Raw genomic sequence first — 15,852 nt, 5'->3', positions numbered from 1 at the left:
CCAGCTGCTGGTAGTGCACATCTTTAATCCTAGCACTCTGGAAGCAGAGGCAAGTAGATCTTTGTGAATTCAGGCCAACCTGGTCTACAGAGTGAGTTGCTGGACAGCCAAGGATACAGAGAAACTTTGTCTCCAAAAAATCAAAAAACCAAACAAATAAACGAAAGAGAATCAACTTTAGAAAGGAAAAATGGTTCGAAACTCTTAGTAGTGAAAACTGCTTTATTAATATGTATACATAATTTAATATATAGCATTTTTATATATAATAGTTTTCTTGAGATAGTGTTTCACGGAAGCCCGGGCTGCCCTTGAACTGGTTATTTAGCTGAAGATGACCTCTTTGACTTCTTGATCCTCCTGACTTCTTGATCCTCCTGCCTATACCTCTAAAGTGCTGGGATTTTAGGCATCGGCCACCATACCAGTCTTTGTGTTTTGTTAAGTTTATGGAGCCCAATTACAAATCCTACTTCTATTGACCATTCCTCAATGTAGTAGGACGAGAGACGATGACTGATGGGCTGTTTTCTTCTGAGATGGTGCAGTGGTTTGACTGAGAATATTCCTTAAAGGCTCAGGTGTTTAAATAATCAGTCCCCAGGTGGTGGTGCTGTTAGGATAGCTTTAGGAGATATGACCTTGCTGGAAGAAACATGTCACTGGGGATAACTTTTGAGGTTTAAAAGCCACACACCATTGTCAGTTCACTCTCTGCTTCCTGTTTTTGGTTTAAAGTGTGAGCTCTAAGCTTGCTACTTCAGCCATGATGCTTACCACTTCCCCACCATGATGGACTCTTATCCTCTGGAACTATAAGCCTGAAAAACCTCTCTTCCTTGCCTTGGTCATAGTATTTTATCACAGCAATAGAAGGGTAACTAATAAAGATGAGGTGATTGTGTTGTTCGAATCTTAGATGGTCTTATAATTAAAAACCCAGAGCCAGATATCAGGGTGAAAGCTGAAAGATCAGAGAAGCAGAACAGCCCGCCACTAGTTCTTACCTCTATGAAATCCTTAGTCTAAAGAGCCAGTTCCTGTTTCTTCATGCTTTATATACCTTCCTCTGCTCTGCCATATTACTTTCTGGGATTAAAGGCATGTGTGCTTCCCAAGTAAAGGCATGAGATCTCAAGTGCTGGGATTAAAGGTGTGTGCCACCACTGCCTGGCTCTGTGTCTAATCTAGTGGCTGAATCTGTCCTCTGATCCTCTGGCAAGTTTATTAGGGTACACAATATATCACCACAGTGGTGTACATGAGTTGGAGGAATGAAACTCTTTCACATGAATTTGATATACTCAATAGTTCCTGCAGAAAATTCAAGGTTCTGTGAAATCATTGCTTGAGTTTCTTTAGCCATTTTTCACTGAACATATTGAAGCAGATTTGATTATAACAAAAGTCACAAATAAAGTCAGTAAAATTCATGTCTCAATTTTAGTAGTCAAGAACAGTTAGACTCAATGCCCTGGGCATTCTAGAAAAACAACCAGTCATTGGCTCCTAGTACTTAGAAGGAATTTTAGTTTTTTGAAACAGTTTCATATAGCTCAGGCTAGCCTTAAACTTTATTTGTAGGTGAGGATGTCCTTGAACTCCTGCTCTTCATTTCTCTATCTTCCAAGTTCTTGAGTTACTGGTGTGTGTCATCACACCCAGTCCCTCTGGGGATGTTTGGTAAAGTTAGGAAACATGTTTTCAAATCTTCCCCAGGATAGTTTGAACTTCAGCACAAGATTAATGTAAATACAACAGGAAATAACTGCAATAGCACAACCCTCTATTTAAAAAAAAAGGTTTTTTTTTTTTTTTTTTTGTGTGTGTGTGTGTGTGTGTGTGTGTGTGTCTGGATTTGTATACACTAGTAAAGTGCTGTGGAGGTCAGAAAAAGAAGCTGGATCCTCTAGAGCTGGAATTACAGGTGGTTGTAAGCCACCTGATATGGACTCAAGGTCCTCTGGAAAAGTAGAAAGTGCTCTTAACCACTGAACCATTTCTCCAACCCATAAACCCCTCTCCTGCTTGGCCAAGATATGATGTAAACCTCAGGAATCTGGTCATTGACCACTACTTTAGCTAAACCTGCTGTAAGAATTCCTAGCCACTCTCCCATGACCGTGCATTTGCTGGTAAGATGCTTAGTCATCCTAGGGCCTTATGTCCTACGTAATCCATGCACTGCTTGATCATGTAATTTGCATGCAGCGTGATCACATAATCTATGCGCATGTGTGGCATAGCTATGTAAGCCGGTATACGCATGTGCAGGGGAATCTATAAAAGCAGGTCTCACTCATCCCTCTGCCCTTTTCTTCCTGCACGGTCATTCCCATAGGCCTAAGCACCTCCTTCTGCTCCCTTCCCTTAAGAAACTTTTCTGGTACGGTAAACAGCACCACTTAATGAATAACATTGTGCCGCTTAATAAATAACACCTGCTATTTGGGGGCAGAGTTTACCCAGACAATTTTCATTAACTGTATTTTCAAAGGTAACAGATTTGAAATACTTTGTGTTTTTACTTCTCCTCAAGTCAAGGTTCTACTGAAGAGAATACAAAAATCTACCTTCCTGGTATATAAATTCTTAGATTTTGGTTTTGTTTTTTGGTGCCAGGGGGTTCAAATACAGAGCATTATACTTGTTAAACAAGCCCTCTACCACTGTATTACATCCTCAGCCTTAGTTCTTGAGAACTTAATGTTGGTCTAGTGCTTAGTGTCTTAGGGCTGATAGGTTCACAGAAGCTGGTTGGAGAGCCTAATAGGCAAGTTCTCCATCTTCTGCAGCTTTTCAGTAACACAGACACTCATGGGGGTTCTTCAAAGCTTCTTCAGCTTATCAGATATCCTGCCAGAACACAGAGGTAAGCCAAGAGGTCAGTGTGGTCATGAATCAACAGGTTTTGGAAGATACCATCAGTTAGATGTCTTACTTTAGGCAGGGTATGAGCTCACCCTTAGAGTTATCTATGTATACACAGGTTCAAGCAACAATGTAAATATACACAGAAACCATTAAGGCTAGTTTTCAAGAAAATGACAAACATGTAGCTAAATACAATTATGTTAACACCCCACCCCACCCCACCCCTGGTCAAGAGGACAAGTCAGTTGTCTTTTGCCTTTTTAATTTTTTTCATTTATTTTTATTTACATGGATATAAGTATATGCCTTGTGTTGGTGTCCTTGAAGGCCAGCTGGAGTTATAGGCAGTGGTGACTGAGGAAGCTGCCTGACTTCCATTTTGAAAGCAGGAGCCATTATGCTGTATTGTTAAAAAAATAACTTTCTGGGGCAGGAGAGATGGCTCAGTGGTTAAAAACACTGGCTGTTCTTACAAATGACCTGGGTTCAATTCCCAGCACCCACATGGCAGCCCACAACTGTCTATATCTCCAGTTCCAGAGGATCTGGCATACTCACATGGACATACATGTAGGCAAAACACCAATGCACATAAAAATAAATAAATTAAAAAAAAACTTTCTATTTACTGTTAAGAGATGAGTTGGGGGGCTAGAGAAATGGCTCAGAGCTTAAGAGCACTGACTGCTCTTCCAGAGGTTCTGAGTTCAATTCCCAGCAACCACATGGTGGCTCACAACCATCTGTAATGAGATCTGGTGCCCTCTTCTGGCCTGCTGCATATATGCAGGCAGAACACTGTACATAAATAAAAAAAAACTTGAAGAAAAAAAAAAGAGCTGAGTTGGTGTTTTTATGTTTATTTCCTGGAAACTGACCTTCCACAACCCATGACCTTGACTTGTTTTTGGGAATACCTTTCCCCTCCCCGAACCTTCCCTAATCACACAGTGACCACGTGATGCATTTTGAGATTTTTTTCCTGCATTTTCTTATTGCCCCATTGTCTCTCTTCTATAAACTTGCTCTGCAACTCTTTGTGATTTTACTCCTTAAAAAAGGCCCAAGAAATGGATTTGCTGCTGCTGTCTTTAAGCTGATTTAGGAGGCAGTTGCTGACCAATTCTTAGGTGCACCCCAATAAAAATCAAGCTTGCTTCAAATTTTGCTCAAACTTTGGTAGTAGTCTTATTCTCGACTGGCGAGTTTAACATTTTCTAGAGGCCCCAGCAAGATTCAGACCACCTACCCAAATTCTAAACCCAGACCTTTGCTCTGGAACTCAAGGGGTTAATTAAGGAGGCACTGAGACATTGCAAGGCTCTGAGGCTGCCTTCATTCAGTTCAGGGACTATCAGAATGAGAAATGCATCAACCATCTACAGGCCTCCTGGTGAGTCATGGTGTTGTAGAATATTATTTTAAGATCTGTTACATTTGTTTATGCTGCAAAGGTATGTTGCATTCTTTTATTCTGCATTTGTTTAACTCTGTAAAATCGTGTTACTGTGCCTGTCTAAAACACCTGATGGTCTAATAAAGAGTTGAACAGCCTATATCGAGGCAGGAGAAAGAATAGGCGGGGCTGGCAGGCAGAGAGAATAAATAGAAGGAGGAATCTGGGAGGAGAAGAAATAAGAAAGAGCAAGAGAGAAGGAGAGGAGGATGCGAGGGGCCAGCCACACAGTCACAGCCCGCCATGGAATAAGAGTGAAAGTAAAAGCCGGGCAGCAGTGGCGCACGCCTTAATCCCAACACTCGGGAGGCAGAGCCAGGCCGACCTCTGTGAGTTTGAGGTCAGCCTGGTCTACAGAGTGAGTTCCATGATAGGCTCCAAAGCTACACAGAGAAATGCTGTCTCAAAAAACCAAACCAAAAAAAAAAAAAAAAAAAATCTAACATTCTAAGGTTTGACTATCTAACATACCTTTGTGTTCTTGCTGCTGAAATTTGTATCATGATTGTCCTATGGCTAACAGTTTTGTTATTTTGCTTTCAACCTATGCAAACAGAACCTAAATGCATCTTTACTGGGGAAATAAAAGGCACAACTATCATAGGAAACACCCTGATATTGTCTTGTCATGTAAAAAATTGTCTTTATCCACCAGGGCCCATAGATTGGACAAAAGAAGGGGAAGAACAGCCTTTAGCCAGATGGATGGAGGATACTTGGGATGGACTCGTCTAATTGACCAATTCCAACGTAATAATACAGACCAGCATAACCACATATTCTTTAAGAGGTTCTGAAAATGGAAATTACAGGTGTGCTAAAATGAGAAGGGAAAGGGAAGTTTCATTAATCACTTCAATTGAACAGAGTAACCCTGTCTGTAATTAATAATGTGGAATATAATCTCTGGGTCCATGTAGCACTAAAAAGTCAATGAAAAAAACTCCTTCTGTGTCAGAGTAATTTGTGAGGCTAGAGAGATGGCTCAGAGGTTAAGAGCACTGGCTACTCTTCCAGAGGTCCTGAGTTAAATTCCCAGCAACCACATGGTGGCTCACAACCATCTGTAATGAGATCTGGTGCCCTCGTCTGTCATGCAGGCAAACATACAGACAGAACACTGTATATATAATAAATAAGTCTTTTTAAAAATTGTATGGAATAGGGGTATCTTACGAAATGATACAAGGATAATGAGGACAAAAACGGAACATGTCCCCACTATTGTTTTAAAAGCTGTGGCTGATGTTCCCGTTGACGTCTTTTTTCTCTGCTGTCCATGTTTGGATTGTGCTGATGTCCCTTCTTATTGTAATTCCACCTCTTATCACATGTTCCCCTTTGGTAAACAATTGCCCTTAGGATGGACTTTTTCTGTGAAATTCATACTTATTCTGCACTCCCAGAAGGATATAAGGGTTTATGTGAGATAGGATGTGTTACACCTATTTTACTCAGTAAATCTTTACAAACTGTTAGTGGAATTACAAGAACTCTTCCTGAAAATTGCCAGGATTCCTTACATCTGTTAGGTTCCACTACAGTTGCTGCTACCACAGCCCTTCTGTTACTTGTCCCAGGACTTGGTGTTGGCCACAAAGAGAGGTTTCTAAAATAGCCTGTCTAATTTCAAAAACTACTAATATTACAACAAAAATATTAGCAGAAATTAATCAAGAAATGGGAGAACTGAGAATAACTGTTTTACAAAGCAGAGCTACTAAAGATAACCTGTTACTTACAATCCTGGTTGTCAGCAAATTACTGGAATGTGTTGTTTCAATATCTCTGATTTTCTCATACTATTGACAACCAAATTGATGATCTACATATAGAAATAAACAAAATTTCTCAGATAAATTTTGACTGGCCAATATGGCTAAGATGATTCTTTTCCTTCATTGGTCCTCTAATATTATTTCTATTAGTTATCATAATTGGACCCTGTGCCCTTCAATGTATCACTAACTTGATCACCCGTCAGATAAACAATTTTAGAATCACTGCTGCTTGACAATATTATTAAGACATCCTCTATCAAAGACTTGGCAGGGAAACATAAGTCAAGGGGGGAATGAGGAACCTGCCTGACTCCATTTTGAAAGCAGGAGCCATTATGCTGTATTGTTAAAAATAAGTTTCTATATTTATTGTGAGATCGGTGTTGTAGTTTGACTTTCTTTGGGACACCAGCCCCCAATAATGCCACGGAGACTTATTATTAATTATGAAAGCTTGGCCTTTAGCTTAGGCTTATTCCCAACTAGCTCCTATAACTTAAATTAACCTGTTTCCATTAATCTATGTTCTGCTACGTGGATCTCCTCCCTAATCACTTTCCCAGATCACATGGTGACCACATGATGTTTTTGAGATTTTTCCTGCATTTTCTTATGGCCTCATTGTCTCTCTTCTGTAAACCTGCTTTGCAACTACTTGTGATTTTACTCCTTAAAGGAGCCCAAGAAAAGGATTTGCTGCTGTTCTCTTGAAGCTGACTTAGGAGGCAGTCGCTGGCTAGCTCTAGGATGCACCCCAGTAAAACTCATCCTTGCTTCAAATCTTGCTTAAACTGTGGTCGTGGACTTATTGTCCATGAGTGGATGAACAGGCCTGCCTGACGGGGTGCTAGTAACCTAACTCCAGTCTTCTGTAAGAGCAGCAAGCTCTCCTTACCTCTGAATTGTCTCACTAGCTCCATATGTTAACTTTTTTTTTTTTTGAGACAAAAGTCTCTTTATGTTGTTCTAGCCGTGTTAGAGCTCACTATGTAGATAAGGCTGGCTTCAAACTGACAGAGATCCTCCTGCCTCTGCCTGAGTGCTGGGATTAAAGATATTCGCCACCATGCCTACCTGGATGTTAACATTTTTTTGTTTTTTTGTTTTTGTTTTTGAGACAGGTTCTCATATGAAATACAGGACAGCACTGAATTCAAGATTGTCCTGTTTCGGGGCTGGAGAGATGGCTCAGAGGTTAAGAGCACTGATTGCTCTTCCAGAGGTCCTGAGTTCAATTCCCAGCAACCACATGGTGGCTTATAACCATCTATAACAAGATCTGGTGCCCTCTTCTGGCCTGCAGCCATACATGCAGACAGAACACTGTATACATAATAAATAAATAAATCTTAAAAAAAAAAAAAAGATTGTCCTGTTTCAGTCTTCTGAGTAGTAGGATTACCTTTTTCTTTTCTTCTTTAGGGGGTTGGGGGTTAGGGTATCATGTAGCCTAGGCTAATCTTGAGCTGGCTGTCACTGAGGATGACTCTGAATTACTGATCCTGCCTCCACCTCTCCAGTAATAGAACTGCAAGTATGTACTACCATGCCTAATTTTCCCCCCTTCTTTTTTTCAGGACAGGGTTTTTCTGTTTAGCTTTGGAGCCTGTCCTGGAACTCACTTTGTATACCAGCCTGGCCTCAAATTCACAGAGATCCTCCTGCCTCTCCCTCCTGAGTGCTGGGATTAAAACATGCGGCATGCGCTACAACCACCACATGCCACCACCACCCGGCTCATGCCTAGTTTTAAGTGGTATTAAGATTTCAATCTCAGGGACTTGTGCATGCTGGGAAGGTACCATACCAACGGAGCTATATCCTCAGCTATATTGCCTTTTTAAAGAGAAATTTTAAATCTGTATTTGGATCACACATCTTTTAGTCTTTGGTTACTTTAGAGACTAGTGGGGTGTATTTGTTCTAGAATTAATATTAATATGCCTTCCCAGTCATAAATCACTCAACACTTAAGAGGTTATTAAGGGAAAAAAATGCTCTTTGGACTGTGCCTTCAAGATTTTACTAACTTTATACACCTTAGGCTTATACACTCCATAAATACTCTCATCCTTAAATCTCTTTCATGTCCAACCCCAGGTTTCACTTTGAACAATTTTTTGTTTGTTTTTTTGAGACTGGGTTTCTCTGTGTAACAGCCCTAGTTGTCCTGGAACTCTACAGAGATCAGGCTGGTGTTGAACTCACAGAGATCTGCCTGCCTCTGCCTCACGAGTGCTAGGATTAAAGGTGTGCACCACCGTGCCCGACTTCACTTTGAACAATTTAAAAAGACAGGAAACTGCAAGTCTGGCCACATGGAGAGATGAGAGATTTACATAGCAAAAAATATTGGAGATTCTCTCTCTCTCTCTCTCTCTCTCTCTCTCTCTCTCTCTCTCTCTCTCTCTCTCGGTTTTTCTGCTACACCTGATAAACTTATTTCTCAAATACACCAAAATTGTCATTTTTTAAGTTGTTACTGTTGTGCCCAGATCGTGACCCCCAGAGAGACCACCAAAGACGAGCATGCCGGAATGCAAAAGCAAGGTTTAATTCTTAATACAAGCCTAGGCAGGGACTTTGTCCAATACATCCAACGCAGTGGAGGCTGGAGGAAGTGCCCGCCTGTCCGCAAGCTCAGTTTTTAAAGGGAAAAGTCACAAGGTTACATCTTTTAGGGGTGCTAGTACGGGTACAATTCTGATTGGCTCGCTTCTAGGGGCTTCTAGAAATTACTTCTAAGGGAGTGGTTGCCCACCACCATTTCTCATTGTATGCCCTTAGGTGGGGGCATTTTTATGGTCAGTTACCCTGGAAACCAGGGAGAGGACATTCCATAGTCTGGCAGGTATTACCTTGTGACTACCTTGTGACTCTGTACTTTTACACTTCCTGGTTTCTGGAATCTGAACTGACTTGTTTCAGTAACTATTGGCCTATTCCTAGAAAGAAAAATCTTAGGCCTTAGTTTTTGGGTGAAGGCATTTTGGTCCTATTTCTAAGATGGCTCATTTTGGTCTCACAGTTACTCAGGTTCATTTTTCCCATGTGGCAGAAAATTATGCCTTTCCTGATAAGGGCACAGGGGACTTAATGACAGATCAGGACTTAACATGGCTGTGAGTGTCCTTTAGAAGTTCTGTTCTTTGCTATGGGGATGAGCCTAATGACCAATTGTTAAGTAAGGGCAGACTCTTTTTGTTATGGGAATGGAGCCCAGTTGGATGTCAGTCTTGCTGAACAGACATTAGCATCTATTAGCACCCTAAATTTTACCAATCTCTAAAAGGCCTGGTTAGTGTGCTATTTATCTATGGGGTATTTTGGACACAGCTCCCTTAATTAAATTTTACTTTGTGTGACTTAATTTCCCCTAAGCAAATAGAAATAATTTATAGCATCAATTCTGTAACTTGGATGGTGGCAAGCCACATGTTACTTATATCCCCAAATGGAATCATGCCACATGGTTCCTTTAAGATTACCTATGCATAGATTTTTACTATCAACTCTTAGTGCTATTAGTTTTAAGTTAACCTTTTCCACAGATTTTACAAATTTTAACCATATCTAACAAAATCAACTTATAAATCTTCAGGTAGAAAATGTTCACATAAGCCACGTCTAATTTTTTGGCTCTTCTCTCCTGTCACAGTGTCAGATGGCTCAGACTGACAAAGGACATAAAGGAACTTTTACATAAGCACGCCTGGGTCTAGAGAAAGGAGAGCCATAACCCAGCTCTAGAGCCTTCCAATAAAATAGAACAGCAGAAAACAATTTTAATGTTATTCACACCAAAAAGCTATCTTAACTCTTGCTAACCCAAATCCAGTGACCAGAGAGCTCAGCGATAACTTCTGAGGCCTGGCCATAAAAGCAGCCATGGTAGTGGTGGTGACTAGCGGCTGGCACACAGAGGCAGCAAAAATATTGCAACCAAACTTACAGACACACTAGAAAACAGACAAAACTTTCCAACAGAACAGGCAGACACAACTTTCATGAGACAGACAAAACTTTCCAACCAGAACCAGGTGGGCGGTGATGTCTCCCTATACACCTTAGACAGGAGAATATTGGGGTCCCATCGAACCCCTCCACACTCCAGATAGGGATCCCACAAAACAGAACCAGACTATGACTCACCAGGAGGCCTCTGTAGATGCTTGCTGCCTTTCTCAGCATAGGAAGGAGTTCACTCCAACAGTCGGCAAACTGAAGGCAGCCTCGAAGCCTTGAAATGTCTCAAGGCACATGCCTCTTGATGTGGCCTCAGCCTTGGCGTTCTGGAGTAAAGGTTCAGCTTTAGAATTTGGGTTAGGGGTCTGAATCTCATCGGGCCTCCAGAAAATGTTAATCCCACCGATCGAGAATAAGACTACTACCACAATTTAAAGCCAAATTTGAAGCAAGCTTTAATTAAATACTGGTCAAGTTGATGGACTCTGGACAGGTCCACCTCTGGTTTCCCAGAAAAAAATGGCCCCGAGTCATGGTTTGCAGCAGCTTAAGTATTTCTCATCAGGTCCAATTAGGGGCAAGTGTACATCCCGATGTATTTCCTGCTTGTGAACCTCCCTCCCACATGTGATCAAGCATATCTGTAACAGATGGGTCAAACACACTTGTTTAGGGGAGTGAAAACATGTGGCTTGTTATCTCCCATAAACAGTAATCTCCACCATTTCAGGAACTATCTGTCCTTGGGCAAGGGGCTTACAGATCAGAGGCATTTTTGTTTCATGGATCTTTTAGGCACAGTAATTAAAACTTAAAATGTAACTTTGCCTCTCACACCAGGACTATCTATATACACAGAGAAGTCCTGTCCTGAAAAAAACAAGAAAAAAAAAAAAGCATCCTTTAAGTCTAGCATAATATACCAACATAAGTCTTCCAAAACGGTGTTTAAGAGAATGTAAGGTCTAGGGGGAAAAATGGACAAGAACCTTTCACTATTCGACCTATGGTCCTGACAGAACCATTCTTCATAATTTAGTGTTTGCACTAGAAAGATGGGGATGTTATATGAAGAATGGCTTGGTCTTATGATGACTTCTTTTAAACTTAAAAGACCACCAGGAGTGATTACATTCCTCTTAAGGGTATTTTGAGGTTACATATTTCATGGCCTTCCTTTAGGATTGATTACCCAACCAGTCATGGTGGTTTGGATATGTGCTGGCTTCCATCTGCTTTATGACCTCTCTTACCTGGTCCAAGTTGTCTCCTAGTCTCCATAAAGACTCTTTTCTGTAGCAATAGCATCTGCGGGGTATAGGCACATTCAGTTCACACTCCTACCACTACTCAGCCTGGTGAAAAGTTACCTAAATTACTTTGTGAGCAAGTCAAGTAGAGGAATTGGGCATTCAGGCATATCTAGAAAGTTATGCTTGAAGCTCCTATCACTACGGGAAGGCTAGGTTAAAGGCCTCCCCTGGCTCCCTCATAGTCATACAGTTTATTACTACTAATGTGTATGAGTGCATATGTATGCATGTCACAGCACATGTGGAAGTCAGAAGACACCTTTCAGAAGTCTGTTCTCTTCTTCCATCACACATCCTGGGGACTGACCTTAGGTTGTCAGGCTTGCATGCTAAGTGTTTTTCCCACTGAAACATCTCACTTTTTTAAGTTAGGAGATGGGTGTTCATGACAGAATTAGTGGTTCCCATATTAACTTGTTCCTCATTGTCATTTGTATCACAAGTTCCTGTGGGGGATATGGGAGGCCATTTAAAATATCTAAACTTTTTGTTTTCTTTCAAGACAGGGTTTCTGTGTTGTAGTCCTGGCTATCCTGGAACTCACTTTGTAGACTATCCTGGTCCTGAACTTAGAGATCAGCCTGTCTCTGCCTTCCTGAGTGCTGGGGTTAAAGGTGTGCACTACCATGCCTAGGGAAAATTTTTTTCTAAAACTAAGGATCTCACTATATAGCCCTATCTGATCTTGAACTCAGAGAGCCTTTTGCCTTCTGAGTGCTAGAATTAAATGCATGCACAGCCACACCTAATTATGTTATTGTCATGTCCATGAATGCATGTGTAAGAGGGCATTAAATACCCTGGAGCTGGAGTAATGGGTAGTTTCAAAAAGTTGTCTGATACTGATGCTAGGAGCTCAATGCCAGTCCTCTTACAAAAGCAACAAGTACTCTTGTTTTTTTTCCAGACAGGGTCTCTCTGTGTAGCTTTGGAGCCTGTCCTGGAACTCACTCTGTAGACCAGGCTGGCTTCGACCTCACAGAGATCTACCTGCCTCTGCCTCCTGAGTGCTGGGATTAAAGGTGTGCACCACCACCTGGCTGCAACAAGTACTCTTGACCACTGAGTCATCTTTGCAGCCCAAGAGAGGGCATATGAGATCTAAGAGAACTGTTAAGTTTCTTCATTTTTACCAGAAATTCCTCATTCTAATTGGGTGGTTTGAAAAGCAGAGTTTTAACCTTGTTCTTCCACTTCTTTTAGGTTCTTCAGCTTGATTTTGTTTTTGTGTTTATATAGCAAGTGTTGTATGCACATGGATATGCTGGCCTGTTTGAATTACATGGAGTGCAGAACAGACAACAGATATCTTTCTCTATTACCCTCCATTTTATCAGTTTGACCCAGGGCCTCTTACCGAACAAATGTTTGGAAGCTTTTGGCTAGACTGGTTGACCAATGAGCTCTTGGGATATGCTTGTCTGTCCCTTAGCACTAGGATTACAAACATGTACCGCCACATAGGGCTTTATTTTCTCATGTGGGTGCTAGGGATCCGAACTTATGGCCTCATGTTTGCAGAGCAATTGCTCTTGCCCACTGAGCCATCTCTTTCGCCTTTGGCAACCTTTACGTCAGCATCCTTCTCCCTTGCAGTACTGCACTTTTTTCTTCTTAGAGGGGCTGATCACTGCTTCCATCCTCTAGGTCCTAATAATCCTTTCTGTTTCCACCCTAAAATATGAATGCTCCTGCAAACCAGGACTTTCACTTCATTTTCCATTTGCTCTTTCAAATCCTGTGCTTGATCTCTGTCATAGTAAACGTTGAAAGCCATCTCTACTAGGCATTACAAAAACATAAAAAAAAAACCCAAAAATTTCATGTGTATGACTTTTTGCATGCATGTATGTGTATTATACACGTCTAGTCCCCTGGAGGCCAGAAAATTCTCTGGCACTGGAGTTACAGATGATTGTGAGCCACCCTGTGGGTGCTGTGAACCAAACCCAGGTCCTCTTCAAGAGCAGCAAGCACTTTTACTGATGAGCCATCTCTCTAGCCCAAAATACATCCTTAAAATACCACCCACCTTTTGTAGTTTTCAGTTTATCATCAAGAATGCTTTGGCTGATAAAACTGATGTTTATCTTTTTTGGGTGGGGAGAGAGTCTCAGGTTTGACATCTAGACAGCACCAGTGGGTCTGACAGATAATACTCATTTTTTGTTGTTGTTGTTTTGAAGGGTCATTCAGAGGTCTTTGATTAACCTCCAATGCTTTGTCAAGACTCTGTAGCTTAGCAACTCCTCACCCCTTCTTTAAGTCTTGTGAATAGGTATCTTCTGTACTTTTCAAGGACTAGTCCACAGTCAGTCATGTCTCATACAGTATGTATTGTAGGGACAGATTCGTTTGTCCAGCAGGATTCAGTGGACACACTAGATGGAGCCCTTGGCTTCACTGTTAGCATACTGTTCAGGAGTGCCTGAGTGTCAGCCCAAATGAGGTGCTGAAATGTGGGATGGATTATCTTGACATGGCTATTACTGTTACAATTAAATTGATCAGAAGTAGAAAGTACTAATAAGTAAAAGGAGAGAGAGAGAGAGAGAGAGAGAGAGAGAGAGAGAGAGAGAGAGAGAGAGAGAGAGAGAGAAAACGAGAACACACCAAATTAAATCTCGGCTTTTCCCTGCCTGGGCATCGGTGGCACCTTAACCAACGGCAGCATGACAGGTGGGGAGACCATTTCTTCCCAATAGTTTTTCCTGACCTGTTTTCCCCGAAGTTGAGTTCGGGGGTGGGGGTGGAGGTGGGGGTGGGAGGCAGCCACTAGTGGTCTTTGAACATTTGTGGTTATTTCCCATTTGGTACCAAGCACGGCAAGGTTAGGGTTTTTTTTTGTTGTTGTTTTGTTTTTGTTTGCCTCTAGAAACATGACTTTTGCATCTGTACTGAACAGGCTATTTCTTGCAGAAGAAAGCTTCTTGGAGGTCTTCTTTCCACCTGTCTTCTCTCTTTCAAAGGTGATATATGGGCTTCTCTTTGTACTCGCTTTGATTTTTGCAGAATCTTTCTTATAATTTTTAAAAATTACGTTTCTCTGTGTTTGTATATCACAAACACGTACTACAGCAAGTATGTGAAGGTCAGAGGACAATAAGGAGTCAACTCTCTCCTGGTATCATGTGGATCCAGGAGTTTAATTCAGGTCGTCAAAATTGGCGGAAAGTGCCTTTATCCACTGAACTGTCTTGCTGGATCCTCTTACAAAATAATTATTACTGTTAAACTGTATTGAATTTAAGCCGGGCGGTGGTGGCGCACGCCTTTAATCCCAGCACTCGGGAGGCAGAGCCAGGCGGATCTCTGTGAGTTCGAGGCCAGCCTGGGCTACAAAGTGAGTCCCAGGAAAGGCGCAAAGCTGCACAGAGAAACCCTGTCTCGAAAAACCAAAAAAAAAAAAAAAAAAAAAAACTGTATTGAATTTAAAGTCTCGTTTCCACATTTTTCTCCTGAACTTAAGACAAACCAAGAAACACCCCAGCAGTTGGGAGGCAGAGGCCAGCCTGGTCTACAGAGTGCGTTCCAGGACAGCCAGGGCTACACAGAGAAACCCTGTCTCGGGGAAAAAAATGTATAAACAGTTCAGGTCCAAAGGATGCGACCTGAATCAAATTGGAGTCGCTCAATGCGCAGTGCAGACAATATTAATCCAACAACTGATTCTTGCAGAAAACGAAAGGGTAGAGTTCAACAACTCTTTATAGGTCTCCAAACTGAGTGTCTATCAAATAGAGATGGGAAGAGAACTAGGCATGGTGGCGCACACTGTAATAATGTCAGGACTCAGGAGGCCGAGGCAGGAGACTCTCTCCGAGCTTGACACTAGCCTGGGGCTACAGAGCCAGACTCTGTCTCAAAAACAAACCCAGACAAAATAACAACGGTACAAAAACATCACCCCCACCGCCGCCCCCTAAAAAAAATGCTGCGGCCGCACGTGTGGTGGGGACTCACCCGCTAGGGAAGCGGATAATGCATGGAAGGTTCAAGCGCCTCTGCGCCAACAGTCTTGAGCCGAGGGTGGGAAACGTCCCCAAGGCGAACAACGTCGTGGCATCTACCAGACACGCCCAAGCTGATCTCAAGGTCCGCCCACTACCTGGAGAAAACTTCCAGAAGGAACGTCAGGTAGCCCCTCCCGGCGGCTGCCCGCAAGTACAAAATTATCCCTAGGATCTTGGGCGGGTTCCATTGACGTTACTTCCGGGAAAAGTAACCTTTCTTCGGCGGTTGCAGGGCCGCTGAGCTCTCGCGACATTTGCTCCCGCGAGATGTGCTTGCTCACTCCAGCGATGACATCCTCCTCCTCCCCGTCGCCTTTCGGCAATCTTCGCCAGTCCCAGCCCCGACCAATCTGCACTCAGATAGTATAGATGAGGGTCTCCCCCAGAACTTCGGTCCGCGAGGGGCGTCAGGCGGCAGCGGCGGGGTACAAGCTGCACGAGGCCGACCG

At 42.3% G+C, this 15,852-nt stretch overlaps 1 long non-coding RNA gene across 1 annotated transcript; it reads right to left on the bottom strand.

Moving 5' to 3' along the window:
- Window positions 1-202: 202 nt before the first annotated feature.
- On the bottom strand, window positions 203-15,469 carry LOC128102708 (uncharacterized). The gene is made up of 3 exons (XR_008215485.1): window positions 15,354-15,469; window positions 10,264-10,403; window positions 203-2,856 (listed from the first exon to the last, which is right to left on the bottom strand). It is a non-coding gene; the product is annotated as an uncharacterized LOC128102708 (long non-coding RNA).
- Window positions 15,470-15,852: the final 383 nt, after the last annotated feature.

Source organism: Peromyscus californicus, unplaced genomic scaffold, assembly GCF_007827085.1.
Source record: "Peromyscus californicus insignis strain IS unplaced genomic scaffold, ASM782708v3 Scaffold_7__1_contigs__length_154581171, whole genome shotgun sequence".
In the NCBI taxonomy this organism is placed as follows: Eukaryota; Metazoa; Chordata; class Mammalia; order Rodentia; family Cricetidae; genus Peromyscus; species Peromyscus californicus.
Note: the sequence above shows the minus strand (reverse complement) of the source record. Positions and strands in the feature narration are given on the sequence as shown.